The 22125-nt window shown below is 48.3% G+C and overlaps 2 protein-coding genes across 3 annotated transcripts in view; one reads left to right on the forward strand and one right to left on the reverse strand.

Moving 5' to 3' along the window:
• The window catches only part of SLA (Src like adaptor), a 33892-nt gene extending 30935 nt beyond the window's left edge, over positions 1-2957 (reverse strand). The window contains exon 1 of one of the 2 annotated variants that reach the window (XM_025871157.2): positions 2760-2957. The gene's annotated coding sequence lies outside the window, so the exon portion shown is untranslated. The remainder of the gene's footprint in view (positions 1-2759) is intronic. The other variant, XM_025871156.1, reaches the window with a different exon arrangement.
• The window catches only part of TG (thyroglobulin), a 256066-nt gene that overhangs the window by 197006 nt on the left and 36935 nt on the right, over positions 1-22125 (forward strand). The gene's annotated exons all lie outside the window — the stretch shown is intronic.

Here is a 22125-nt window from a genome sequence, read left to right on the forward strand (position 1 = left end):
CAACACACACCATAACCCATTTGTTTCTTTATGTGTGTCTTACCCACCCCACCCCAGCTGTAAACTTCCTGAGAACACGGTGCCTGTCTAGTATATTGCTCAATGAAAAAAAAAAAGTTACCAAGCAGGTGCCTGGCACATAGTTAAGCGTTCACTTCATTTGGTTAAGTTCCTGAAGGTATTGTCTGTAAAGTGCCTGGCACAGCCCAGGGGGTGGCCGGGCTGTGCTTTTCCCACTTTCTTCTGATGCTCTTGCACCGGCCCCGCCTGCCACACCCCAAGGCCTCCAGCCATGGTCCCTGCTGTCTGGACGGTGCCATGGAGGAAAGTATGACTTTGCAAGGCCGTTTGACAACAGAAGTGAGCCGCTGAACCTTCGAGGCCCCAGGGTTTCTGTCTGTAGCTCAGTTACCATAATGAAATAAGCCCCCTCCCTTGGTGGTTCTCAGATGGGAGGAAGTGGTTTGGACCCAGGGTACTTATTTCCTTCAGAACGCCTGGGGAGCTGAGAGGGAGGAAGTCAGTCACATGGTATGGCCTCAATGCATATTTATTAAGGAAAGGGAGGGATGGAGGAATGGATAGATGTACTCACAGGTCCCTCGCTCAGCGTGCTGACAAGAACCAAATGGTCTGGCCTGACATGCTGGAAAGCCTGAATGAGAATTTTAAGTTCTAGCCTCTGTCAGAGCTGGGGGAAATAAATTCTTGCTGAATGTCAAATGAAAACTGAAAAAAAACCCAGCACCATCTATGAGTACACGAAGCTGACTAGGGTTTACCACAATGGAGACTTACTAAGTCTTTAAAAAGACACCCTCCCCTTGGAAAGATATTGCCAGCTCCCAAAACTCAAGAGTAGGGGAATTTTTTTTTTTTTCTGTTTTAGGAAAATGATTTCCATTTGCTGCAATCCAAACCTACCCGTGTCTGTTACAGTTACATCACATGGAGAAACAAGCAGAAATAAGCATTCAGAAAAATCAGGGAGCGTCCAGCTCCACAGCTGTATGATTCAGTTTGCTGTGTGTAACGCTGCCCGTTACCCATCTGTTACCTAGGGATGCCCCGGGAACCTGATGTCCTCAACTTGTCTGGGTTAGGAATGCTATCAACCAGCTGCTGCTGAGGATTCAGCATCTCCTATATATGGTAGTTAATTTAAACTTCTTACAAACATACACGTTCTTCTTTTTATGAGGAGGCAAATAAGACTCAGAGAGGCAAAGGGGCATGTTCAGAGTCACATAGCTCCTTGGTGGCTGACCCAGAATGTTGACGCAGGTATAGCTGATGACATTAGTGATTTTCCATGAAGCTGTCTTGCTGCCCTAACTCTAAGATCTGTTTAAGACACAGAAGTCTAAATAGATTTCGGTCTATGTCATAGGTTTTTAATATTTTTCTTATACTTTTCAAGACACATTAAACACTCTTGAATAACATTCTTCTAACGGGAGAAAATCATTTGCAAAAGATTTTGCCAGAACTTTGATTAGGGCTTACCTCCCCAGATTTATAGGTTTGTGGCTCAGGGTCTCCTAGCAAACCACAGAATGACAATGTGCAGACTATGGGACATATTTCTCTGAAAATAAAGAGCACTGCTTTAGTATACACTTTTGCCCTTCATGCACTTGCTGTAGCTGAGACTCTCCCCTCCCCCACCTCAGCCCTCAGAGCCCTTAGGGCCTCTCACCAGCTGTGGTGACTTTACCCAAATTACTCAACCTCTCTGAGCCTCATTTTCTCCTTTGACAAAAGCACATAATAATCATAATCTTCTGGGATTGTTCTGAGTACTGCAGGAGAATAACTCTTCATGGAGTGCCTGTCCCCAGCCACTCAGCATGGCAGACACCATCCCTTTGCACATACATGCATGGCCCCAATTTAGGACACTCTGAGGCCAAAGCCCAGGTCATTTTCCTGGCATTAGCCTCTCTGGATGTGTTGGCACCTAAAAGAATGTGGAGTATGCCACCTTCCTTAGGGAATTCTAGCTCTGCAAAATCTCTTCTAATTCTAACCTTCTATATTTTCAGAATTTATATACCTCACCTATTTGCCTTTCCTTTAATCCTACCCCTGCCACCATACACATACCTCCTCCTCTGCTTGTTGTTGCTTATTACTATGGGTTATCACTGGCATCTTCCCAAAGATCCACACACCCGAACTCCTGGAAGCACTATTGTGATTGGTCAGCCTACCTGGGCTCCTTGCTCCTTTTAGATGCCATGACTCCCTGCGGACAGCATTTATTGAACAACTACTATGTGTTTGAAACTGGACTGGGTACTTTGCATATGTTAGCTCATTTCATCTGCCCAGTACCTATTGAACTGTGTACCTTTATTCCCACTCTACAGGGGAGAAAATGAAGGCCTGGAGAGGTTTAAATGTCTTGCCCGAGGGCATAGAGCTAGGAAGCCTGAGAGCAAGCAGGAGTTGCCCTTCGTACAAAGCCTGCTATGTGCCAGGCTCTCGCTCCTTAACTAGAAAAGCTTCTCTGGCAGGAGCGTCCCTGGTCCAAGATCCCCAGCCCGTCTTGCCATATGTAATGCTGCATCAAATATTCACTGAGCAGCTACCATGTGCCGGGCACTGGGGTAGCTGTCAGCCTCACTCAAGATGTTTCCCGGCCTCATCTCTCACAGAGTGCTTTCCTATCCCCAGAAAGTCAATGCTCTGCCAGTTGTGGGTCTAGGAGTCTGAGGTTTCTCCCTGCCCAGCCCCTGCCATGTCCCCTCTGATACCTTCAAAAGCTGGGCATGGTCTCCCCTGGGAGTAGCTGCCGCGGGCCTGCCAGGAGCGCCGTCACCGTCTCTCCATCAGCTGCTGCTGCTTCGGCACAGTGAGCAGGTGGCCAGGCCTCCGCGGACATAGAGACCCAGGCTATCAAGAAGAACAGCAGTTGCTAAACCGGCCACACACTTCCTCTGCTAGAAAGGAGGAAGGCGCGCGGGACTTGCAGAAGGGCAGGTTCCTGTTTTTAGTAACCACTCTGAGCAGGCTTCTCCCTGTAAGGATAGGGAAGACCGTGGCATTATTAATTTTTTTTTTTTTTTTTTTTTACAAAGCGCTTGGGAATATGTGCAACTTGATTCTAACTGCCTGGGCCATGCTCAGGCTTTCAGTGGCTGGGACCTTTTTCTCTAGTTTAAAGGCAGGGGAGGCTGAGAGACTGCTCTCACACATCCCCAGAGTTCACTGGGTCCAAGGAGGCTGGGGCTCAGGCTGGCAGCTTGTCTTTTCTCAGTTTCCTGGTTATGACTGCTTTTTTATGTCACTGCGAAGGGGCTGTGGGGCAGAGCTTCTGCCTGGGCTCTGCCACAGACAGTGTTTAATTAACAGAGGTGGGAAATAGGGCATCCAACCTGCTACAGAAGGAAGCTGCCCACCAGCCTTCTGGGGCAAGACGGGCAACCCCTCTGCTGTGCTACAGCCAGAAGAAACTAGGAAGGATATAAAATGTAGTCAGCTTCCCCACAAGTTCTAGAGTAAAATTGACTATGGAAACATGGCGACTGGGTGCAGTGTGTGATGCTTGGCTGGCTCCTGGACTGAGGGAAAAGACTTAGAAAGAACATTCTTGGGATGGAGGTGGGGGCGGGTATTCACATAGATACCACGTTGTAGATAATGTGTCAATGTTAACTTTTGGAGCATGATAATGACACTGCAGTTATGTGGGAAAATGCACTGGTTCTCAAGGAGATACATGCTGGTGTATTTGGAGGTCAAATGTCATGATGTCTGCAACTTTCAAATGGTTCGCTAAAAGAAAAAGAACTATAAAATAGAAATGTAAATAAATATAAATCAAGAAAAAGACAATGAGGGCGCCTAGGTGGCTCAGTCGGTTAAGCATCTGGCTTCGGCTCAGGTCATGATCCTGGGGTCCTGGGATTGAGTCCCACATCGGGCTCCTTGCTCAGTGGGAGCCTGATTCTCCCTCTCCCTGCTGCTCCCCCTGCTTGTACTCTCTCTATCTGTCAAATAAATAAATAAAATCTTAAAAAAATAAAAGACAACGAGAGAGGCAGAAAGCAAATATGGCAAAATGTTAACATTTGCTGAATCCAGGTGAAGGGCATATGTGCCTTGTACTATTTCAACTTCCTGTTGGGTTTAACATTAAAAAATAATAATATATAGCTCCCCATTCATAGTATGTGTGTCCCCATTCATAATATATGTGTCTTTCCATAGTGTGTGGGAAAGCTCAGGCACATGGGGGCTAAGGGCTTGTTGGTGGCGGGGCTGCTGGTGAATTACCTGCCGGGGCTGGCATGACCCTCCGAGAGCCCCGGCTGGCCCTCCACTTCACAGAGACGACAGAACAGAGGGTCCAGTGACTTTCCCCGAATCCCACAGCCGGTCCCAACGCAGAGCCAGGACCAGTGCCCAGGGCTGGTGACGCACTGCCCCAGCCCAGCAGGATCGACACAGTCACCCGGGGACAGTCATTTAGAAACTTCGCTCAGTGCACTTGTCAAATGTATCAAAAACATCAGGGCCTCGTCTGAACTTGAAAGGAACTCAGTCCTAGATAGTTGCTTCCTTAGGCAACTTGTGAAAATACCTACTGTCTGCAGAACAGCCCAGGAAGGCACAAAGGAAATGCTAAGAAAGATTCAGATGGGGAAGAACAGAGGGGTAGAAATACGCCAGAGTGGAGTCCCCCCCACCCCATATTCACAGGGAGGAGTGAAAGAGGTTTAGGAGGGGGGCTGCTTCCCACAAGTGGCCAGTGGCAGGGGGGTGGCCTGGCTGTGGATGTGCCATTAGCTGAGACCAGGCCTGGGACAAGCCAGGGCCAGAGAAGTAGGAAGAACTTGTGGCTTGGCACAGGCTTTAGGGGTCCAGAAAGCTCCAAGTCTGATGGCAGAGGCAGCCAACAGACAGACAGGGGACCACAGAGGGGTCTCCATTAGAGAACAGTCCACGAACAGAAGAAGCTGCTGCAGAAGGAGAAGCTCAGAATTTGGAACCCCTGGTGGCCAGGATTGCAGTATCTACTCTGCCTGTTTTTAGTGGGTAAGTGAATGGGGGGGGGATGGCAGGGAGGGGGGAAGGTGCTGTCAGCTTCCCCTGGCTCTGGTGTTTCTTTATCTCCTTCTCACTTTGGGAGGTAACTGCCAGAGGGAGATTGAGAAAATGTTCCTAAAACCACCAACTCTGCCTCACGGGAGCTGAGCCTGTGGCTTAAGCAGTGAGGTGTGGAGGTGGGAGGCCTAGGCCACCATCAGCAAGAGCGGGGGTGAAGCCAGGGCAGCCAAGTGCCTATGTGCAAGTGTCTGCAAGTGACCCTGACTTTGGACCTCTGTTTCTAGTTTCCCAGCGGATTCTCGACCTTGGCCCTGTGGATATTCCGGACAGATTGTTCTCTGCTGTGTGTGTTAGTGGTGGAGGGCGGGGGCCGGGGGCAGAGTGAGGGGGAGCTGTGTTGTGCCCTATAGGATATTCAATAGCATCCAGCCCCTACTTACCTGATGCCTGTAGCACTGACCTCTGCCAAGTCGTGACCACCAAAATGTCCTAGGCAGGCGTCATCAGATGTGCCCTAGGGAGCAAAAGTGCCCCTGGCTGAGAACCACTGAGTTACAGCTGTCCCACAGAGGTATGGGAGCGTTGAATAAGGCAACCTGAGCTATGTTCTCTACGAATTGCAAATGCTGCTCAGTTTAACAAACTCTTACGGCGATTGCAAAATTCTTAGGTGTCCAACCTGTCCTGGGAACATGAACAGGGAGGGAATAATCAGATGCGGCATGAGTGGGGCTCCATCCCTCCCTGCCCTCAAGGAATTTCTGATCTAGTGGAGGAAAGAGACACACTGTCAAAACCCCAAGGGAATATAAGAAAGATGCCATTAGGGAGGGAGCCCGGAGAGGCGTGGACTCCTGGTTACATGGGCACCTGGCGGTAAGGCGTGGCGGGACCCGATTAGATTTTTGGCGTTCATGGTCACTGATGTTCTAAGTCAGCACAAGAGACAAAGACATAAAAGCACTTGGCAGGCGACGCCCCCACCAAGGGCCTCAAGTGTTAAGTATAGGGTCAGCTCCGGCCCAATGACAGTTGTGTCAGGAGGCCACACTCGAGGGCTCAGAAGGACGCTCAAGCCCATCTTTGTAGAAAGCACCTAACTTCTGGAAGGGTTTGCCAGTTAATTAGCTATTAGGTCCCAGGATAATGGCCCAAAGCGGATTAACAAGATGCCCTCCCAGGCTGATGATTGCTCTATTAAGTATGAGGATGCAGTCATCACCTAACTGAAATGGAATGTTCCACCAGGTTCTTAACATTGTCAGGAGCCAGGTGTTACATTCCCCAGTTGGGGGACTGGCAGGCCTCTTGGCCCAAGCACTAAGAAGCCCATTTCTCCAGCTCTGGGTTGCAGAGGGGCCCTAGGTCCTAGAAAGTTAAGGCGCCTCAGCATCGTGTGGCAGAGTGGGATATGTAAGCCCCAAGGTTTGCAGCTTGGTCCAGGATTAGCAGACTCCTGGTTCTACTCAAACGTATTTTTCCTTCTTTCCCCATAAATGAAAGGTTCGAAGATGAGAAAGGCCACCTCGGGAACTAATAAGCTCCCTCTCAGTGTAGACGGTCAAGTGTAGGTTGGCCCATTTAGTAGGGAAGTTGCATGAACATATGCTCGGTACCATCAGACTGTCAAGAGGATTCTCTGTATTTAAAAGGGTTAAACCCTATGACTTTCAAGATCCCATGTAAACTAGAAGTTGTCTGTGGGCCAAGTTTATGCCCTTCCCAGAGCTGGATAAGTGACTCATTCATTCATTCCACCATTCATGCAACAACTATCTGTTAAGCACCTTCGTGTGTTAGGTGCTGCTCTAGGGGCTGAGTTAGTGACGTGAACAGTTAGTGGCACGGAGAGCACCTGATGGAATGGGGACAGGAAAGGGAACTCTCACCTGGGAAGAGAATTTTGAAATGAACCCAGAATGACACTGATGTGAAGATCAGGAGGAAGAGCTGTTGGGGAAATCACAGGGCAGGGAATGCTTGCAGTGTTCAGGGACCAGAAGGGAATTGATGTTTGGGGAGTGCCAGGAAAGAGACTCGGCTCTTGTTTACAGTACCTATTTGTTCTTCTTAAGTAGTCTGTACGTCTAGACCTCACCTGAAGAGACTGGGGTCCCTAGGGTTTAACTTGCTTGCTCTACGTTAACCAGCGGATGAGGGACACCACCCAGGTCCTGCCCAATAGCTTCTGGAGGTGCGCTCACTGTCACTCTTATGCTGCTTCCCAGAGGGACTTCACATTTCCCAGTGCTTCCCTCACAGCTTTCCATCCTTGTGTCCTCCTCTGGTACCTGCTGAAAACTGCTGTTTCCCACAGGACCAATGTCGTCCCTTTTCCTGGCAGTCAGTGCTCGTCACATTTGTTCTCTACCCTCCTCCCATGGCAACATCACCGTTCAAGGCCTTGATGTGGCCTTGAACTACAAGAACCTTGTGTGGCCCTGTGCATGTCAGACAAGCCTCCCGCATCTTCACCATGAACTTTGACACTGCCCTTCCCCTACCTGTGTGGGATTCCCTCCTCGTGCAAGACCCAACCCAGAGCTCACCTTGTTCTTACATATTTCCAGACCTCCCCCAACCAAAGGTGATGGCTCCCTCCTCAAAACACTCCTTGGAGTATTAATTGCTCAGAAGAATAGGACACATGCATATGGAAGTCAAGAGCAAGAGAAGGAGTTCAAGGTATTTGGGAGATGTGTGACCTTTTAATCCTGTCACCTTCCCAGGACCGAGGGTGCACAGACAATGTGTGCAGACTACCTAGCACGGTGCAAGGCACATACATGAATGTCTCCCTTGCCCTTCAAAGTGGAGCATGCGCTTGAGAAGGCAGGTGCAGGTGCAACACATGGCCATTGACCCTCGCCCTGAGCCTACCCCAAAAGAGATGACCCATAATTATCCACTAATTAAATGAATAAATGCAGGTTCTGCTTCTGCCTTCTGAACAGAAGCAAGTAAATTGTGAATACTGACTTTTTCATCTCTGGGGAAGACAGTAAGCTAATCACGGACATCATCTGGGAGAGATCAGACCCTCTTGTTTCTCTAGAGATGGCAGTTGTTTCTATTTCTGGAACCATCTCCAAAGACAGATAAGTGGTCCATCTGGATGGGCTGAATTCTCCAGCAGGCATGGGACCCACATGTCATCCGATTCTGTGTGTTTTTTTAAGAGGGCTCTTGACACGACAGCGTTCTCAGGAGAGAGAAAAGTGAAAGCTTTCTTCCCACTGAACTCTGCTGTGATGAGTTGCACAAACGTGTTGATTCACTGGAGTTGTTGTCTTTGGTCATTGCTCAACCTAACTCACTAACCCCACTTGAGGGGGGACATCTTAGCTCTTACCAGCTTTGTGAGGGTTGATAAAGAGGTCACCGGGTTTCTCAGAGCTCAGGAAGTTCTCTGAGTGGATTCCAAATTCAGTCTTTGTAACTTTGCTTGCCTTACAAACTCCCTCTCGTGCAACAATATACAACCCCTTTTATTTCCTAAATCTAACTGAGCCACTCATTTGTTCAAATGATGATTATATTAAAAGACTGTTAACTTCCAGCCAGCTGTGAGGCTAAGCTCTAGGGGGACAGGGGTGACAGTGACATGTGCCCTGCCACCCAGGAGCTCATTGTGAGTCAGACAGGGGCCAGGCATGAACCACGATGACAGGGCACCATGGTGGGGGCTCCAGAGATGAGGGAAACCAGACGAAGTGACTGGTGCTTGCAGGGGAAGCCAAGGCTTGACGGAGGGGTGATGTTCAGCTCAACCTTGAACATGAGAGTTGTCCATCAAAACGAGACATTTGGCAGGGCCAGCCGGGATGTTCATTTTGTGCCCTCTCATTTTGTTTTTCATGATGGGATGACTTCAGTTGCTTCTTGTCTAGAGGTGGAAGTGACTTCAGCATCTGCCACTCATCTGTCATCCTGCCTCCTGGGATCTCCTTGCCCCTCGTGCAGCTGGGACAGGCTGACCAATAATTGCCCCTCCTCAAATTGGTTTGGTCACAGTGCTGTTCTGCCCCAGACTTCCATGGCCCCCCATCGTCCTTGGCCTTGTACAGATCCTCACCTGGTCCTCACTGCCCCAACCTGCCTTCCCAGTCACCTTCCCCTTTCTCCTGTTGCCTGGATAGGCTCTGCTGGCTTTTGCCTCTGAATTTACTCCTGCTGTTCCACTGACCTAGAATGGCTTTCCCCTCATTTTAGGATCTGCCAGAATCAGGGATGAGTCTCGTGTTGGGGACAGCCAGGGCTTTGATGAAACTTCCATCTTACTGAGTCAGAGTCTGGTCAAAGGGCTCATGTTCCCTTCATGCCCTGCACAAGGTGGGGCCAAGCCATTGTCTCCCTCTGCTCTTGTCTTCTGCCCAGAGGTGGAGTTCTTCGATTATCCAAATGGCCGGTGCCTGAGACTGACTCATGCCACGTGGCGTTGGTGGGCAAGAGGGATGACAGATATAGGGCCATCCGTCTGTCGCTGAGCCTTGCCAGAATGGCTTGCAGCTGTCCCAGAAGCAAAACATTTGCTGATCGTTTTTATTCCTATGAACAGAGCAGACACTGTGGTGTGTGATGTCCCAGCTGGACTCTCCTTTCTTCAGCTGACTGAGAAAAGGGTCTCTTCTTCTTGTCAAGAATAATCATCTCCGAACTTTCAATTATGCACCCAGACAGTAAGAGTTTTGACAAGGAAGCACCCCTATATATGCACATTTAGTCATTAAGTATATATGCAGATGACTCTGCAAAGATATACATTATAAATGTAAAAATATTTCTAAAGTATAAGACTAGTTAAATAGTACATTCTAGAATTATCTTTTTGTGTTCCAATGGATTATCTTGGGCGCTTCCTTTGGGCAACCAAGACTCTAACAGAAACAAAGGAGACAGGCATCATGGCTAAACGAAGAGGGATCGCAACAAGCCGTTTGAAAGGCTACATGTTATCTTCCCCGCGGCATATACATAGTCCAGTTTCTGGGAAGGGCACAGACGTTCTCGTGAACTCTGCTTAAGAACAAAGGCCAGAATGAGTCTTCCCATGAGAAAGAGTCAGTGCATGGTGGCGCTGGGTGACATCAGGCTCCAGGAACAGAATTTGTTCAAGGGTCTCTCACTAACACCTCCATTTTCCCATCTCTCTGCTGGTCTGACTTCCAAAAGGTGTAAGCTCCATGAGGTCTGGGAGCCCAGCTTTTTGTCAGTGACTGACACCTAGCACTAGCACTTCTCACAGCCCTAGTGAGCATCACATATTACTGGAAGGAAGGAAGGGAAGAAGGGAGGGAGAATGGGAGGGAAGGACGGAGCAGGTTTAAGACAAAAATAAAAACCCTATAGATTACAAACTTCCTCAAGGCCTTCATTGCTTTCTGATCATCTGCAGCAGCTACCATATCAAGGTGCTCCAAGATGGACATGGAATTGTCCTGATAATAGCCTAGCTGACCACAGCAGAGCAACCTGCGTCCCGGGGACGGCCTGGGGACAGCCGGGGGACAGCTGACTGGATACATTGTGATAAAGCCTCTGTGATCAGCTTCCCAATGTGAACCGAGTCAGGTCTCCTGAGCGCTCTGCTCTGGCTTTTTTATCTCCTAAAACATAACAACAAAGTTAGTGGCCCAGCCACCTCTGAACGTGCTTGAATAGCACAAAACGGGGTTAAGATCTGTGACAGAACGATGATGGCTTTCGCTGGTGTCCCCACCTGAGTTTTCATTCTGTGATGCCCTAGCTTCTGGGACATGTGCTTTTGTACTCATGACGAGGTCCTGCCGCTGGTCCCGTAAGGAGAGCAAGCTCGGAACCGGCTGTGATGTGATCTTGAAATGGTGTCAGGCATTCAGAAGTGGCTGGACATGTGTGAGATTGCCAGCCAGTGTCTACTCTGTCGCCCGCTGAGCCAGAACTAATCACACCAGCGGCGGGCAGCAGCCAAGGGGGACGGGGAGGGACAGCCAGGCTCAGTGGCTTAAAATATCCTTGGCCAGAACAAAACTCAACCCCGCAAGCCTTCTTTCGACTGGAGCATATTTCACTATTTCTTGTTCTAGTTTGAGTAGCGGTAATATTATAAATAGTAACAACTGAGCTCTGCCTGGTGCTTTAGTTGATTTCATTTGGAGAAGAACTCTTTGAAATACTGATTATGCTTTTAATGATTGCTTCTACTTATTAAAAATCTAATGCATACACGCACTTTCCCTGTTGTCTCCTGAATTCACCTCAACAAATGAACAAGGTGAATATTCTTCTTACCCTCATCCTTCATCGAGGACACTGAGGCACAGGAAACTTAAGTCACTTTTCTAAGGACACACAGGGGGTGGGAAAGATTACTGGATTTGAACCTGGACTGATGGGGCCCATAGCCCATGCTCTTGATACCCCACCTTGAGACATAATAGACCCATTTTATAGATGGGGAAACTGAGACCCAGAGAGTAAAGCCACTTGCCAAGTTGTCAGCTCAAGATCCAATAAGATTTCTCCAATCCCAGTGCCCATGCTCTGTCCATTTTTTCTACGACTATAATAATTTATATCTGTTTCCACCTGACACATTTAAAGTGATGGTGTTGAAAATGATGCATACCTACTTAGTTCATAGAGAGTCACTGGCACCTTTTGTAAGCATCCCCTGGGAGTGTCTGGAAAGTTTGGGGAGACAGTCTCCTCGAATTACAGGCCAGGGGCTGTGAGGGCTGTCCTCTGTACAGGGTGGGGGGCTGGGCTCACACCTCATGCCCTGCTGGGGCTAGTATAAGCTAAGGAAGGAGCCACCACAGTTGCTAAGGCTGAGCCCGTGTGAACACACCAGGCCTAGCTGGGGAGGGTTGGTGTGTGAGGCTCAGGCACCAGGACTGTGCTCTGACCCCACCCAGGCAGCCCAGGTCCCAGCCCTTGTGCGCTGCCCTCTGAGGGGCCACCCTGACCCCCCTCAGGCACAAGAGTCGGCCAGTTCTTCTCCTGCACTCTCGAGGACACGCATACCCACCAGAACCTCAGACCGTGTGCACACACCATGCTTCTCTAGGGCAGGCGTGGCGAGCCCTTTCTCCTGGCTGGGAGATGGCCGGTGGCATTTGCTGAAGGAAGGATGGAGGAGGAACGTAAAGGTGGGGCGAAATGGAGAGAGGGAGGCAGTGCAGAGATGACTGGGAGGAAAATGGTAATTGGACATGGCTTTCTCACTTCTAGAAGTCTTCACTAGCTTCAGCGCTACTCCAGACCCTCCTGTCTCTTGGGGTAGTTCTTCATACACCATGGCTGACTGCAGGAGTCAAAATTTGCAGGGAACACAAGCGGCTTGGTCTCTCCTGTGGAGTAAAATTGAGGCGACAAGGCTTCCATTCTGGACTGGCTTTCTCCGGGGACAGGGGTGGAAGGCACCTGCGCGTGGACCTCACTCCACCTCCATCTTTCCACCTTGAAATGAGGTACAAGGACACAGCGCTGGGCGAGGGCTGCCCTTGCATGCCTTGCATGTGTCAGCTTCACCAATCTGCACAACAAACCTCAGAGGTGTGGATAAAACCCCACCTTTGCAAAATGGATTTGGTGACGTTACTTGGTTTCCCCAAAATAACAAAGACGCCAAGCAACAGAGCAGAGATTCGAACACGTCTTTCTGATTTCTAAATTCACGTTCTTACCGCTTTTCTACACTGGGGGTTGTTTGCAAAGGTTTAAGAGAGGGACAAGGTGGGACTAGCCGATGACGTGCTGGCGTGCAGGTGTCCTGCTGGTCATACAAGCAGAACCAAGACTGACAGAAGCTGTAGAAGCCAGGCAGTGTGCAGAGCTCCTCACACGACACATTTCTTGCATCCCTCACAACAAATCTGTGAGGCAGGTGCTCTAGAGCTGTGGGATAGAGGCGTAAAGACGTAATTTGTTCAAAGCCGAAGAAAAGGAAGGCAGCAAAGCCACAGTTCAACCCCAGGCTATAATCCTCAAGGGCCAGTGCATTCCTTCTCCTCTCTACAGGTGCACTGGTCCTTTTTCTGGGCCAGTTGGTCCCTGAAACAAAGCTACAGGCCTAAGTGACTGGAAAGAAACATCCGGGCACTTTTGCAAGCTCTAATTATTAAATTACCTTTAAAAGGCAACCTATACCTGATGCATGTGTATGAATCACTGACTGAGAATGGAGGGAAAGAATCCCTACATTTTGTAAAAATCCTTTGAAATAAGAGGCCCGTCCTTGTGTCAGCCATCACTCAGTGTGACTTCTAATGGGTGATCGCTTTGCTGGCGAAATCAGTCCTTTTTCGGTGGCAAGCATTTAAATGGTTTCTGACAGCCAGAAGGTGACAGAGACAATTAGATGTAATATTTGTGACAGATGAAAAAAGGCATTTTGTCAAGTCTGCAGGAACCTGGAGGAAAACCATGACAGGAGAGCAAGCTCCATTCTAAAGGGCAGAGTCAAGGCCTGGCTCCTCTCCCCTCCCCAGGCTGAAGTGCCTGGGAGGTCCCCCTCATGGGAGGGCTCCCCCGACAAATGCCTGGGCAAGGCCTCCGCACCGTGCCTCCATAGGTAAAGGGGACAGTCATGTGGCTGAGCCACGTGGAGAGCGGGGCTTGCCAAGGTGTCTGGAGAAGGAAGGAAGAGTACAGAAATTTGCCTCCATCCCTGTTCCCTTTGGCACATGGAGGCTGGGCGGAGCTGTGGAATTAGGGACAAACAGCCTGAACCCAGCTTCCAAGCAGTGGGTGACTGGGGGCAGGTCATTTATCCTCTCTGAGCCTCTGGCTTTCTTTCATAAAAGGGTCACAGTCCTCACTCCTTCAGTCAGAGGTTTAGTAAGCACACACTGAGAACAGTTTGTAAAGGGCAGGGAACACAGAGGGCTCCCACTACGGGCTGCTACCTTTCTTCACTCTCCTCCATGTGCAGACACAGCCGGTGGGTAATTTAAGTTTGCAAACAAAATACACCAAGGCACAGCCTCCCTGGAGGGCACTTTGGCAGCCCATTGTGAAAAAAAAAAAGAAAAAGGTTTTAAAAATATTTCCATATAGAGTGCAGGGGTTAAGTGATGGTTTCTTAGCTAGGACTCCAAAATCACCAGCAGCAGAGAAAACCAGATATGCAGGACTTCCTCGGTGTTAGAAATGTTGAGCTGCAAAAGCTACCGTCAGGAAAGTGAAAGAGACAGAATGGGGGAAAATGTTTGCAAATCACATATTTGATAAGGGACTTGTATCTGGAATATATGAAGAACGCTTCTAACTCAAGACCAGAAAGACAAATAACCCCATTTAAAAATGGGCAAAGGATTTGAATAGGTATTTCTCCAGAGAAGATCTGCAAATGGCCCATAAGCACATGGAAAGATGCTCAACATCATTAGACGCTAGGGAAGCAAAAATCAACATCACCACGAGATACCACTTTATACCCACTAGGGTTGCTACACTACTAATAATTTTTTAAAGAGACGACAAGAATCGGTGAGCATGTGGAGAAATCGGAACATTCATACATTGCTTGTGGGAATACAAAATGGTGCAGCTGCTCAAGGAAACGTTTTGGCAGACTCTCAGGAGGTTAAACGTAGAGTGAGCACCGAGCCGTGCAACCCTACTCTTACGTCCACAACTGAGCGAGTGGAAAGCACACGCACACACAACTGAATAGCAGCATTATTTACAAGCACCAGAAAGTGGAAATGTCCACCAGCTGATGAGTAGAGAAGCTAACTATGGTGTATCTAGACAATCGAATATGACTCAGCAATAAAATGGAACAGAGTACAGTTACATGGATGCAGTGGAAGGATCCACATATCGCATGATTCCATTTATATGAAATGTTCAGAACAGGCAAATCTGCAGAGACAGAAAGTAGATTAGTGGTTGCCTGGGGCTGGGCGTGGCGGTGGGACTGGGAAATGACTGCTAATGCGTTCATGGGTTCTTTGTGGAACGCTGACAATGTTCTAAAATTGGATCATGGTGATGGTTGCATGGCTCTGAATAGAACTAAAAACCATTGAACTGTATGCTTTAAATGAGTGAACTATAGGATACGTGAGTTACATCTCAATAAAACCATTTCCCCAAGTTAGCTCTAGATGCCAAGAGACATAGCTTTAAAACCTATAAAATGGTCATCATGCATATATGATACAAAAATATTTTCCTTTCATATTTGCTCATGGTATCTCTTTAATGAGAAACCACTAAAATGTTATGCAAACAGCTCATGCAACACATTATCATCTGTCAGAAAAAAAAATAGATACTTTCTGACCTAGGATTGCCTTTATATCAGGAAATCATCATAGATATGTGAATAGATTTCACTATAAAGGTGTATGTACATTGCAGGGATGTCTAGAACATCGTAAAACTGGAAGCAATAGTAGCTATCCTTTATTGCATACTTACCATTATATGAAAATCATCTCATTTCTTCCCCTACAACAATCCTATGGGGAAACTCTCAGTACCACTATCATTCTTCTGACAGTTGAAGAAGGAGTCTCCAAACATCGACAAAGCAGAGCTGGGATTTGCATCCGAGTCTGTCACATTCCACAGCCTGCAGGTGCTCCTACCCTCTCTATGACTCTTCCTAGCAGCCTAAGTACCCTACTGCACAATGGCTTTAGAAACAGTCTGGTAACTGAATAGGCAACAACACAGAACAATATTCACAGTTGGCTGTCAGCTGAAAAAGACAGGTTTAGAACCAATATGATCTCACTTATTTCCTACATATAAATATATAAATATAAAGAGGTGCACGCACATCTATATGCAAACACATACGCTAATAGTATTTGACAGCAGTGTTCCTTTGTTGGGAGTATTATGTGTAATTTTGATTTTCTTTGTTTTGCTCACCTAGATTTTCTATCATGGACTTTTTTTAAAGATTTTATTTATTTACTGGACAGAGATAGAGCGAGCACAAGTAGGCAGAGAGGCAGGCAGAGGGAGAGGGAGAAGCAGGCTCTCCGCTGAGCAGGAAGCCCGATGCGGGACTCCATCCCAGGACCCTGGGATCATGACCTGAGCTAAAGGCAGCCGCTTAACCAACTGAGCCACCCAGGCGCCCTCTATCATGGATTTTTGTGCCACTATTTTTGCTCCACAAATTCCAAAAGATATTCTGTTTAACCTTTAAATAAACTAGGGTAACACCAATGGATGTAGGACAAGACATGGCCAGCCTTTTTCCAGGGCGAAAGGAGGATTGGCATTTTGGCAAGACCGTGATGATAGCCAGGCTGGTCGTTGGGACCACCCCTCATAGTCAGGACCACCTCCCTTCTCCCTCAGGGGTTCTCCTTCTGTCCCATGCCTCATTGCCTTGGCCACTCCACTTGCCCAATGATCAGCTTACATGATAAGTGATAACGAGTGCTTTCTTCTTAACAAGAATCAGTTACATTTTAGTATCGAACTGATCTTTTAAATGTAATGTAATTTTTTTTCTAGTTACAAATTCAACCTGAATTCATTGGGAAAACAGAATACTCTGAAAAGTACAAAAAGCCAATAAAACTCATCCATCCCTCCCTTGCCTTAATACGGGACTCTGATAAAGGGGACTCTGATAAAGTTGGACTACCCCAAGAACCTGGTGGGGCCATAAGCAAAGGGTGAGGGGCAAAGGATGCCCAAGAATTTCTCATGACCTCAGCCATCTACTCAGGCAGCACGGCGTCATGGGAAAGCCACAGCAACGTGCGGTCAAAAAGTTGGGTTCTTCACCTCTCTCACCTGGTAAGCAGGTTACTAAAGTTCTTTGACACTCGTTCCCGAGTATACCCCCAGTCCTTTTTGCAATAAAGTGGGGAATATACAAAAGAATGATTAAATGAATCTTACAGTTTCTTTTTAAATAATATTGGTTCTTTCTAATTCATAGGATGGCTGTGGGTATTCAAGACAATGTAAGCGAGGGGTGCTTGGGTGGCTCAGTAGGTTAAGTGTCTGCCTTCAGCTCAGGTCATGATCCTGGAGTCCCAGGATTGAGCCCCAAATTGGGCTCCCTGCTCAGCAGGGAGTCTGCTTCTCCCTCTGCCCCTCTCCCTGCTTGTGCTCTCTCTTTCTCTCGCTCTCTCTCTCTCACGAGCTCACTCTCGCTCTCACTCTCTTGCTCGCTCTTCTTAAATAAATAAATAAAATCTTAAAAAAAAAAAGACAATGTAAGCAAGAACTCTACATAATGCAGAATGTGGTCCAGTTATAAATTCCAGTCAAAGCACCTCACTCCTGTCATGGGAGAAGCAGACTGTCCCCACTTTCACTGTCCTGGCCATCCCCGCAAAGATCTTATTTCTGAGTTGACAGCTGCCAGCCTCTCATGAGTGGGGTGGAAAATAAGGGTCTGTGATGTGTTTAGTTGTCACTGTTTTTCGTGGTAGGCAGTGCAGTGAAGGGAGAGACAGCAAGCTTTGTAATCCCAGTTCTACAGCATTCAGTCCCAAGACCTTGCACAAATCACCTAGCCACTCTGGGTCTCGGTCTTCCCATCTGTAATGTGGGGATGAAAATACTTACAGGGTTATTGTGAGGATTGCATGAGAAAATGCGCACGAATGATCTGGCTCTTAAAAAGTACTTTATCAATGTTTAATTCTCATCCACCTCCCTTGAAAAGCTTATATAACATAGAGATGGAAAGATAGAAGCAGGGGGAGGTTGACAGGCCCAGCAGGGCTCAGCAGGTACCCCACAACAGTGAGGGAGCATTCAGATGTGAAGTGTTGCCCCCCTGTTCATTTCCCTGAACCACCGAGAAACCAGGCTTTGGTTTTGACTTCTGCCATCAGCCATGATTTATGAAGGACTACCCCACTTTTCGACACTGAAAGTTGATTTTGAAGGTTTAAAAAGAGTGGCAGCGTAGAATTAGCCAGGAAGGTGCTGGCGTGCAGTCATCTTCTGATGACTGATCGTACTAACAGAACAAAGGGCAACGGAAGTCAGTAGAGGGTTTTCCCCGCCCCGGTTGACTACATAGTGCATTTCATGAATGCCTTGCAGTAGGTCTATGAGGCAGGCATTTACAGCTGGGGGGTGGGAGGCTGAGGCTTAAACAGGTGAAGAATTTTGTACCCACGCGCACTTCTTCACAAAAGAAGAAGGACATTCGCTGAGGCTGCAACAGGTGAAGAATTTTGTACCCACGTGCACTTCTTCACAAAAGAAGAAGGACATTCACTGAGCCTCCTTTCACATGCTCTTCTAGGCTGGGGTTCGTACCAGGACCTGGTTTCAAGGCCCATTAAGGCAAGAGCAACACGATGATACAGAGCAGACAATACTGGAAGGGCATGAGCAAGGGCTAAGTTATACCCTTGTGTTTCTTGTTCAAATTCTCTGTGCTTTCACCCAGTAAAGCCAAGACCTGCTGATTCCTAAGGAGGAGGGAGAGAAGGGAGAAATGTGCTCTTGGGCCCAGAGACAAGGGTTTCAAGATTAAAGTTGTGTTAATTATCATCCCTGTGACTAAAGTTTTGCCAAAACTGAAATGCTACAAATTAGAGTTAAACTCGTGCTTTTGGGGATCAGGAAGATGATTTCAGTGTAGAAAACATTCAAGACAATACTAACATTACTGTGGATGTGTGACGGCTTTAAAAAAAAAAAAAAATCTGTCTCTGCCTTAGCTTCCGGAGTTCTCTCTGAGCTGTGTGGGCAGCTCAGTAATATCCCCCAGTTAAACTGTCAACGATATTCTGGTGGCAGCCTCCAGGTCAGGCCCCTTCCCAGGAGAGGAGCTGGCGCAGAGCAGTGGATGTGACACCTGGTTCATGCCTCATCCTTTCTCCTCAGACCCTGCATGCCTCTGCTGGGTTCTCACTTCAGCACTCCCACTCATGCCACTCAACCTGACAGCTGACCATCCAGCCATTCATTCCAGTCCCATTCTGCTGGCTCCATGTTTAGTGAAGTCCTCTGGGAACACGCTCTGTGCTATGCTCTGGGGTAAAGGAGTAACCATCCCAACCTCTGCCATCAGAAGTGCATCTTCAGGAGGCTTCTGGGCTCAGTCGTTTACTGAGAACCTAATGAGTGCTATACAGTGTTTTCATTGCCAAGGATGCAAGGACAAATGATCAATGACATTCCTAAAATACTCTCTGCAACACCCTAGTCAAAAGCCTTTCCTGACCCCCTATCGCTATTCTGTATGTTATGCTTTACCACCCTCTGAATTTCATCTCTTGCTTAGGCTGGATTCAAAGTCTTCTCAGCCTTATTTCTCACTAACCCCCATGCAAATGCCCCCTTTCACTCAGGAGAGTAAATAGGCTCATCCATCTATCTGTTCATCCATCCATTCATCCATCCAACCATCCATCCATCCATCCATCCATCCATCCATCCATCCATCCATCCAACCAACCATCCATCCATCCATCCATCCATCCATCCATCCATCCATCCATCCATCCATTTATCCATCAATTTGTCCATCCATCTAACCATCCATCCATCCATCCATCCATCCATCCATCCATCCATTTATCCATCCAACCATCCGTCCATCCATCCATCCATCCATCCATCCATCCATCCATCCATCCATTTGTCCATCCAACCATCCGTCCGTCCATCCATCCATCCATCCATCCGTCCATTTGTCCATCCAACCATCTGTCCGTCCGTTCATCCATCCATCCATCCATCCATCCATCCATCCATCCATCCATCCTTGCTCTTACTCACACGGTCACTGACTCACTCACCTAATTTTCTGAGTCCCAGACCCTGTTCTGGGGATGCTGGGATACTTGGGACCCAGTTCTTTTCCTTTCTAGCTCATGTGGGTAATAAGTCCCCTGAACCCATCTGCCATCCCTCCTCCCATCTCCAGGAGTAGCTGTCCATTTCAAGAACTCCTGGTGTGTATGTGTGCATTATTGTATGTCTGTGTGTATCTAAGCATGCCCATGTGTGTTTCTGCCTGCGACAGTGTGTTTCTGAATGTGTATCTCTGTGTGCGACTATATTGTGAGTGTATCTTTCTTGTCTGTGACTGTTTGTGTCCATATGCGTGCTTGGACGGGGGCAGGTCCTGGTTCTGGGGTGACTATAGTGACTGACAGAGGTCAAGACCCCTTACGATGTTCAGAGGCTCCAGGGAGAAAAAAGAGTGGTCAGCAATTGTAGTTTTGCCTTGCATTATTTCTGAAGTTAGAAAAACACATACAACAAGCGGAAACTCTTTGCCCTTTAATAGCTAAGTCAGATTTAGATAAGTACAAGCCCAGGGCCAACCACGAGACTGCTGTGTGACCAGGTAGGCTGAAGACCCTGCCGCCCCCACCCACTGCAGGGGTCCCATTAGCCCCCACGATGCTAACTGCAATAGGAATACAACATCCCCTGTGCACCTGGACCCCCACCATCTTGCACATGTCCTTATGATGACCCTTACAGTATGGTGTGTCATTTCCATTCACAGAGGAGTAGCCAAAGCTCCCAGATGTCAGTCACTCGCCCTGAGTCCCTTCATCAGCGAGGAACAGGGCTGGAGTGTGAAGCTGGTCCTTCTGCCGGCTTCAGACAGGGCTGACAGCCTGGTCTATGGACTCGAGACAGGCCCGGGCCTCGGACCTCGTTCTGTCCCCAGACCCCTGCACTCTGTGCAGCTCTGCATAGCACACCCTACTCCAGCCCTGTCCTTTGCTCTCCATCCAAGTGCTTTAAAGTCAGGGCTGAGCCGGCCGTTGACTCTAACCACCGATTTTCCATGAAGAAAGATGTTTCCTTCAGCAAGATCGATTAAAACAATATACTTGAGGGAGAGGAAAGTTCTCTAAGACGTCGTGCAGTATCGCTGTAACCCACGCCTTTAACCACTTCCTCACATATCAGGAGTTCTGGCTTTTTATAGCTGCACACAGTGCTGAAAACATTAGAGGGCCCCTTCCCAACGTCGGCGTCCCCCACGGCCTACCTGCAGCCAAGGGGGGGCTCAGCAGCCCCACCTCAGGGCCTGCAGTTTGCCAGCTCAATTTGCAATCTAGAACATGGGGCTTTGACCTTGAATAATTTGAGCGTGTGTGTGTGTGTGTCTGTGTGTCTGTGTGTGTCTGTGTGTGCGCATGCATGCGCACGGGCATGTGTTCTCTTAAGACAAAGCAGATCCAGTGGTTCTCAGGAAAGCCGGACCCCTCATCGTTGGAAAGAAACCCACAGGCGGAATCACCTTACCCCTGCGTGTCGTCACTGTGGTTGAATTCCTGGCTCTGGGCTGGCTGGGTATTTTACTCACGGCTGCTCCTTCTCACCATGCGCTCAGGCGTTAGGACTCTGTGTTTTACAGTTGCTGAAGCTCAGAGCAAGCCACTGGCTGGAGCTCAAGGGTGCAGGAACCTTGCCTTGTGTGTTTTGTAGCCAACAGGAGACTCTGAGCTTACCTAAATGAGTTGAGGACAGAAAGCCAATGTAGATGACTGCTCCCTGTGTTGGGTCTGGGGACCCAGCAGCCAACCTCATTCTGAGTGGCTCAGAGCTGTCAGAAAGGGCTCCCAGGCCCCAGGATAACACTGCTGTTGTCACGATCCACACCGTACATGCTCTGCTCTCTCTGGGCTTGGGTTGCAACTGGCCTAACCTCTGACTCTGGCCACAAGTTTCCTCCTTGGTCCTGACAACTAAGTCAAGATAAGATGGTAACAGTGCCACCACCTTTCATCGAGATCCTGCCCAGTGCATACAGAAGGCTGACCGGCTGGCTAAGGGCTTGGCCTGTGAGCCTGGCTGCCCACATTCAGACTGCGGTTTGGCCTCCACCCAATCCTGTGATCCTGAGCAAGTCATTTGCCTCTCTGTGCCATGAGCCCCCTATCTATAAAATGGGATGACAATATCATCTGCCTCATGTGATGGTCGTGAGGCATAAAGCAATAATCTAAAATGCTGAGGACACACGAGGAACGCTCCACGGAGGTTCTCTCTTTTGATTCTTAGGCATCTCACCCTCAGGGGAAGCGTGGGGAGCTGGTATCACTGTGTCCATGTGACTCAGGAGGGAAAGGGGCTGGGTAATTTGTGAAGTCACCAAGTGGAGTCGGAAGCCAG

This window comes from Callorhinus ursinus, unplaced genomic scaffold (assembly GCF_003265705.2).
Source record: "Callorhinus ursinus isolate GAN/ISIS: 27379988/994484 unplaced genomic scaffold, GSC_fseal_2.0 scaffold5, whole genome shotgun sequence".
NCBI classification, from domain to species: domain Eukaryota; kingdom Metazoa; phylum Chordata; class Mammalia; order Carnivora; family Otariidae; genus Callorhinus; species Callorhinus ursinus.